Raw genomic sequence first — 6,811 nt, 5'->3', positions numbered from 1 at the left:
GGGTTAGGGTGAGGGAACGGCAAAGATTAGGGTACAGGTGAGGGTACGGAAATGTGGGAAGGTCAGGCTACGTGCTGACGCACGGGTCAGTGCCAGCGTACGGGCCAGGAGTAGACTACGGCGTAGGGTAAGGTGTAGGGCTGGTGGTGGGTTTCCGTTCCGGGCTAGGGTTAGGGTTAGGGAACGGCAAAGCTTAGGGCACAGGTGAGGGTACGGAAAAGTGGGAGGGTCAGGCTACGTGCTGACGCACGGGTCAGTGCCAGTGTACGGACCAGGAGTAGGCTAAGGCTTGTGGGTATGGTGTAGGGCTGGTGGTGAGTTTCGTTTTCCGGCTAGGGTTAGGGTTAGGCAACGGCAAGCCTTAGGGCACAGGTGAGGGTACAGAAACGTGGGAGGGTCAGGCTACGTACTGACGCACGGGTCAGTGCCAGCGTATGGGCCAGGAGTTTGCTACGGCTTGGGGGTAAGTTGTAGGGCTGGTGGTGGATTTCCGTTCCGGGCTAGGGTTATGGTTAGGGAACGGCAAGTCTTAGGGCACAGGTGAGGGTACGGAAACGTGGGAGGGTCAAGCTACGTGCTGAAGCACAGGTCAGTGCCAGCGTACGGGTCAGGCATAGGCTACGGCGTAGGGTAAGGTGTAGGGCTGATGGTGGGTTTCCGTCCCGGGCTAGGGATAGGGTAAAGGAACAGCAAGGCTTAGGGCCCAGGTGAGGGTACGGAAACGTTGGAGGGTCAGACTACATGCTGACGCACGGGTCACTGCCAGCGTTCGGGCCAGGAGTAGGCTACGGCGTAGGGAAAGGTTTAGGGCTGGTGGTGGGTTTCCGTTCCGGGCTAGGGTTAGGGTTAGGGAACGGCAAGGCTTATGGCACAGGTGAGGGTACGGAAACGTGGGAGAGTCAGGCTACATGCTGATGCACGGGTCAGTGCCAGCGTACAGGCCAAGAGTAGGCTACGGCGTAGGGTTAGGTGTAGGGCTGGTGGTGGGTTTCCGTTCTGGGCTAGGGTTAGGGTTAGGGAACGGCAAGGCTTAGGGAACAGGTGAGGGTACGGAAATGTGGGAGGGGCAGGCTACATGCTGACGCACGTGTCAGTGCCAGCGTACGGGCCAGGAGTAGGCTACGGCATAGGGTAAGGTTTAGGGCTTCTGGTGGGTTTCTGTTCCGGGCTAGGGTTAGTGTTAGGGAACGGCAAGGCTTAGGGCACAGGTGAGCTTACGGAAACGTGGGAGGATCGGGCCACGAGCTGACGCACGGGTCAGTGCCAGCTTACAGGCCAGGAGTAGGCTATGGTGTAGGGTAAGGTGTAGGGCTGGTGGTGGGTTACACTTCTGGGCTAGGCTAAGGGTTAGGGAGCGGCAAGGCTTAGGGCACAGGTGAGGGTACGGAAACGTGGGAGGGTCAGGCTACGTGCTGACGCACGTTTCAGTGCCAGCGTACGGGCCAGGAGTAGGCTACGGCGTAGGGTAGGGTGTAGGGCTGGTGGTGGGTTTCCTTTCCAGGCTAGGGTTAGGGTTACGGAACGGCAAGTCTTAGGGCACAGGTGAGGGTACGCAAACGTGGGAGGTTCAGGCTACGTGCTGACGCACGGGTCAGTGCCAGCGTACGGGCTAGGAGTAGGCTACGGCTTGGGGGTAAAGTGTAGGGCTGGTGGTGGGTTTTCTTTCCGGGCTACATTAGGGTTAGGGAACGGCAAGGTTTAGGGCACAGGTGAGGGTGCGGAAACGTGGGAGGGTTAGGCTACGTGCTGACGCATGGGTCCGTGCCAGCATACGAGCCAGGAGTAGGCTACAGCATGGGGGTAAGGTGTAGGGCTGTTGGTGGGTTTCCGTTCCGGGCTAGGGTTAGGGTTATGGAACGGCAAGCCTTAGGGCACAGGTGAGGGTACGGAAACGTGGGAGGGTCAGGCTACGTGCTGACGCACGGGTCAGTGCCAGCGTACGGGCCAGGAGTAGGCTACAGCTTAGGGTAAGGCGTAGGGCTGTTGGTGGGTTTCCGTTCCGGGCTAGGGTTAGTGTTAGGGAACGGCAAGGCTTAGGGCACATGTGAGGGTACGGAAACGTGGGAGTGTCAGGGTACGTGCTGACGCACGGGTCAGTGCCAGCGTACGGGCCAGGAGTAGGCTACGGCGTAGGGTAAGGTGTAGGGCTGGTGGTGGGTTTCCTTCAGGGCTAGGGTTAGGCTTAGGGAACGGCAAGGCTTACGGCACATGTAAGGGTACGGAAACGTGGGAGGGTCAGGCTACGTGCTGACACATGGGTCAGTGCCAGCGTACGGGCCAGGAGTAGGCTACGGTGTAGGGTATGGTGTAGGGCTTGTGGTTGGTTTCCGTTCCGGGCTAGGGTTAGGGTTATGGAACGGCAAGGCTTAAGGCACAGGTGAGGGTCCGCAAACGTGGGAGGGTCAGGCTACGTGCTGACGCACGGGTCAGTGCCAGCGTACGGGCCAGGAGTAGGCTACGGCGTAGGGTAAAGTGTAGGGCTGGTGGTGGGTTTCCGTTCCGGGATAGGGTTAGTGTTAGGGAACGGCAAGGCTTAGGGCACATGTGAGGGTTCGGAAACGTGGGACGGTCAGGCTACGTGGTGACACACTGGTCAGTGCCAGCGTACGGGCCAGGATTAGGCTTCGGCGTAGGGTAAAGTGTAGGGCTGGTGGTGGGTTTCTGTTCCAGGCTAGGGTTCGGGTTAGGGAACGGCAAGGCTTAGAGCACAGGTGAGGGTACGGAAACTTGGCATGTTCAGGCTACGTGCTGACGCACGGGTCAGTGCTAGCGTACAGGCCAGAAGTAGGCTAAGGCTTGGGGTTAAGGTGCAGGGCTGGTGGTGGGTTTCCGTTCCGGGCTACGGTTAGGGTTAAGGAACTGCAAGGCTTAGGGCACAGGTGAGGGTACGGAAACGTGGGTGGGTGGGCCTACGTGCTGACGTACGGCTCCGTGCCAGTGTACGGGCCATGAGTAGGCTACAGTGAAAGGTATGGTGTAGGCTGGTGGTGGGTTTCTGTTTCGGGATAGAGTTAGGTTTAGGGAACGGCAAGGCTTAGGGCACAGGTGAGGGTACGGAAACGTGGGAGGGTCAGGCTATGAGCTGACACATGGGTCAGTGCCAGCGTACGGGCCAGGATTAGGCTACGGTGTAGGGTATGGTGTAGGGCTGGTGGTGGGTTTCCGTTCCGGGCTAGGGTTAGGGTTAGGGAATGGCAAGGCTTAGGGCACAGGTGAGGGTACCGAAACGTGGGAGGCTCAGGCTACGTGCTGATGCAAGGGTCAGTGCCAGCGTACGGGCCAGGAGTAGGCTACGGCGTAGGGTAAGGTTTAAAGCTGGTGGTGGTTTTACGTTCCGGGGTAGGGTTAGGGTTAGGGAACGGCAAGGCTTAGGGCACAGGTGAGGTTACGGAAACGTGGGAGGGTCAGGCTACATGCTGACGCACGGGTCACTGCCAGCGTTCGGGCCAGGAGTAGGCTACGGCGTAGGGAATGGTTTAGGGCTGGTGGTGGGTTTCTGTTCCGGGCTAGGGTTAGGGTTAGGGAACGGCAAGGCTTAGGGCACAGGTGAGGGTACGGAAACGTGGGAGGGTCAGGCTACATGCTGACGCACGGGTCAGTGCCAGCGTACGGGCCAGGAGTAGGCTACGGCTTGGGGGTAAGTTGTAGGGCTGGTGGTGGGTTTCCGTTCAAGTCTAGGGTTAGTGTTAGGGAACGGCAAGGCTTAGGGCACAGGTGAGGGTACGGAAACGTGGGAGGGTCAGGCTACGTTGTGACGCACGGGTCAGTGCCAGCGTACGGGCCAGGAGTAGGCTACGGCTTGGGGGTAAGTTGTAGGGCTGGTGGTGGGTTTCCGTTCAAGTCTAGGGTTAGGGTTAGGGAACCGCAAGGCTTAGGGCACAGGTGAGGGTACGGAAACGTGGGAGGGTCAGGCTACGTTGTGACGCACGGGTCAGTGCCAGCGTACGGGCCAGGAGTAGTCTACGGCGTAGGGTAAGGTGTAGGGCTCGTGGTGGGTTTCCGTTCCGGGCTACGGTTAGGGTTAGGGAACGGCAAGGCTTAGGGCACAGGTGAGGGTACGGAAACGTGTGAGGATCGGGCTACGTGCTGACGCCCGGGTCAGTGCCAGCTTACGGGCCAGGAGTAGGCTACGGTATAGGGTAAGGTGTAGGGCTGCTGGTGGGTTTCTGTTCCGGGCTAGGGTTAGTGTTAGGGAACGGCAAGGCTTAGGGCACAGGTGAGGGTACGGTAACGTGGGAGGGTCAGGCTACGTGCTGACGCACGGTTCAGTGCCAGCTTACGGGCCAGGAGTAGGCTACGGCATAGAGTAAGGTGTAGGGCTGGTGGTGGGTTTTCGTTCGCAGGCTAGGGTTAGTGTTAGGGAACGGCAAGGCTTAGGGCACAGGTGAGGGTACGGAAACGTGGGAGGGTCAGGCTACGTGCTGACGCACGGGTCAGTGCCAGCGTACAGGCCAGGAGTAGGCTACGGCATAGGGTGAGGTGTAGGGCTGGTGGTGGGTTTCCATTCCCGGGTTAGGGTTAGTGTTAGGGAACGACAAGGCTTAGGGCACAGGTGAGGGTATGGAAACTTGGGAGGGTCAGGCTACGTGCTGACGCACGGGTCAGTGCCAGCGTACAGGCCAGGAGTAGGCTACGGCGTAGGGTAAGGTGTAGGGCTGTTGGTGGGTTTCCGTTCTGGGCTAGGGTTAGGGTTAGGGAACGGCAAGGCTTAGGGCACATGTGAGGGTACGGAAACGTGGGAGGGTCTGGCTACGTGCTGACGCACGGGTCAGTGCCAGAGTACGGGCCAGGAGTAGGCTACGGCGTAGGGTAAGGTGTAGGGCTGGTGGTGGGTTTCCGTTCCGGGCTAGGGTTAGGATTAGGGAACGGCAAGGCTTAGGGTACATGTGACGGTACGGAAACGTGGGAGGGTCAGGCTACGTGCTGACGCACGGGTCAGTGCCAGCGTACGGGCCAGGAGTAGGCTACGGCGTAGGGTAAGATGTAGGGCTGGTGGTGGGTTTCCGTTCCGGCCTAGGGTTAGGGTTAGGGAACGGCAAGGCTTAGGGCACATGTGAGGGTACGGAAACGTGGGAGGGTCAGGCTACATGCTGACACATGGGTCAGTGCCAGCGTACGGGCCAGGAGTAGGCTACGGTGTAGGGTATGGTGTAGGGCTGGTGGTGGGTTTCCGTTCCGGCCTAGGGTTAGGGTTATGGAACGGCAAGGCTTAGGGCACAGGTGAGGGTACGGAAACGTGGGAGGATCGGGCTACGTGCTGACGCCCGGGTCAGTGCCAGCTTATGGGCTAGGAGTAGGCTACGGCATAGGGTAATGTGTAGGGCTGGTGGTGGGTTTCCGTTCCCGGGCTAGGGTTAGTGTTAGGGAACGGCAAGGCTTAGGGCACAGGTGAGGGTACGGAAACGTGGGAGGGTCAGGCTACGTTGTGACGCACGGGTCAGTGCCAGCGTATGGGCCAGGAGTAGGCTACGTCGTAGGGTAAGGTGTAGGGCTCGTGGTGGGTTTCCGTTCCGGGCTAGGGTTAGGGTTAGGGAATTGCAAGGCTTAGGGCACAGGTGAGGTTACGGAAACGTGGGAGGATCGGGCTACGTGCTGACGCACGGGTCAGTGCCAGCTTACGGGCCAGGAGTAGGCTACGGTGTAGGGTAAGGTGTAGGGCTGCTGGTGGGTTTCTGTTCCAGGCTAGGGTTAGTGTTAGGGAACGGCAAGGCTTAGGGCACAGGTGAGGGTACGGAAACGTGGGAGGGTCAGGCTACGTGCTGTCGCATGGGTCAGTGCCAGCATACGGGCCAGGAGTAGGCTATAGCATGGATGTAAGGTGTAGGGCTGTTGGTGGGTTTGCGTTCCGGGCTAGGGTTAGGGTTAGGGGACGGCAAGGCTTAAGGCACAGGTGAGGGTCCGCAAACGTGGGAGGGTCAGGCTACATGCTGACGCACGGGTCAGTGCCAGCGTACGGGCCAGGAATAGGCTACGGCTTGGGGGTAAGTTGTAGGGCTGGTGGTGGGTTTCCATTCCCGGGCTAGGGTTAGTGTTAGGGAACGACAAGGCTTAGGGCACAGGTGAGGGTATGGAAACTTGGGAGGGTCAGGCTACGTGCTGACGCACGGGTCAGTGCCAGCGTACGGGCCAGGAGTAGGCTACGGCGTAGGGTAAGGTGTAGGGCTGTTGGTGGGTTTCCGTTCTGGGCTAGGGTTAGGGTTAGGGAACGGCAAGGCTTAGGGCACATGTGAGGGTACGGAAACGTGGGAGGGTCAGGCTACGTGCTGACGCATGGGTCAGTGCCAGAGTACGGGCCAGGAGTAGGCTACGGCGTAGGGTAAGGTGTAGGGCTGGTGGTGGGTTTCCGTTCCGGGCTAGGGTTAGGGTTAGGGAACGGCAAGGCTTAGGGTACATGTGACGGTACGGAAACGTGGGAGGGTCAGGCTACGTGCTGACGCACGGGTCAGTGCCAGCGTACGGGCCAGGAGTAGGCTACGGCGTAGGGTAAGATGTTGGGCTGGTGGTGGGTTTCCGTTCCGGGCTAGGGTTAGGGTTAGGGAACGGCAAGGCTTAGGGCACAGGTGAGGGTACGGAAACGTGGGAGGATCGGGCTACGTGCTGACGCACTGGTCAGTGCCAGCTTACGGGCCAGGAGTAGGCTACGGTGTAGGGTAAGGTGTAGGGCTGCTGGTGGGTTTCTGTTCCAGGCTAGGGTTAGTGTTAGGGAACGGCAAGGCTTAGGGCACAGGTGAGGGTACGGAAACGTGGGAGGGTCAGGCTACGTGCTGTCGCATGGGTCAGTGCCAGCATACGGGCCAGGAGTAGGCTACAG

The sequence above is a fragment of the Mesoplodon mirus genome, assembly GCF_964341445.2.
Source record: "Mesoplodon mirus genome assembly, contig: HAP1_SCAFFOLD_483, whole genome shotgun sequence".
In the NCBI taxonomy this organism is placed as follows: Eukaryota; Metazoa; Chordata; class Mammalia; order Artiodactyla; family Ziphiidae; genus Mesoplodon; species Mesoplodon mirus.
Note: the sequence above shows the minus strand (reverse complement) of the source record.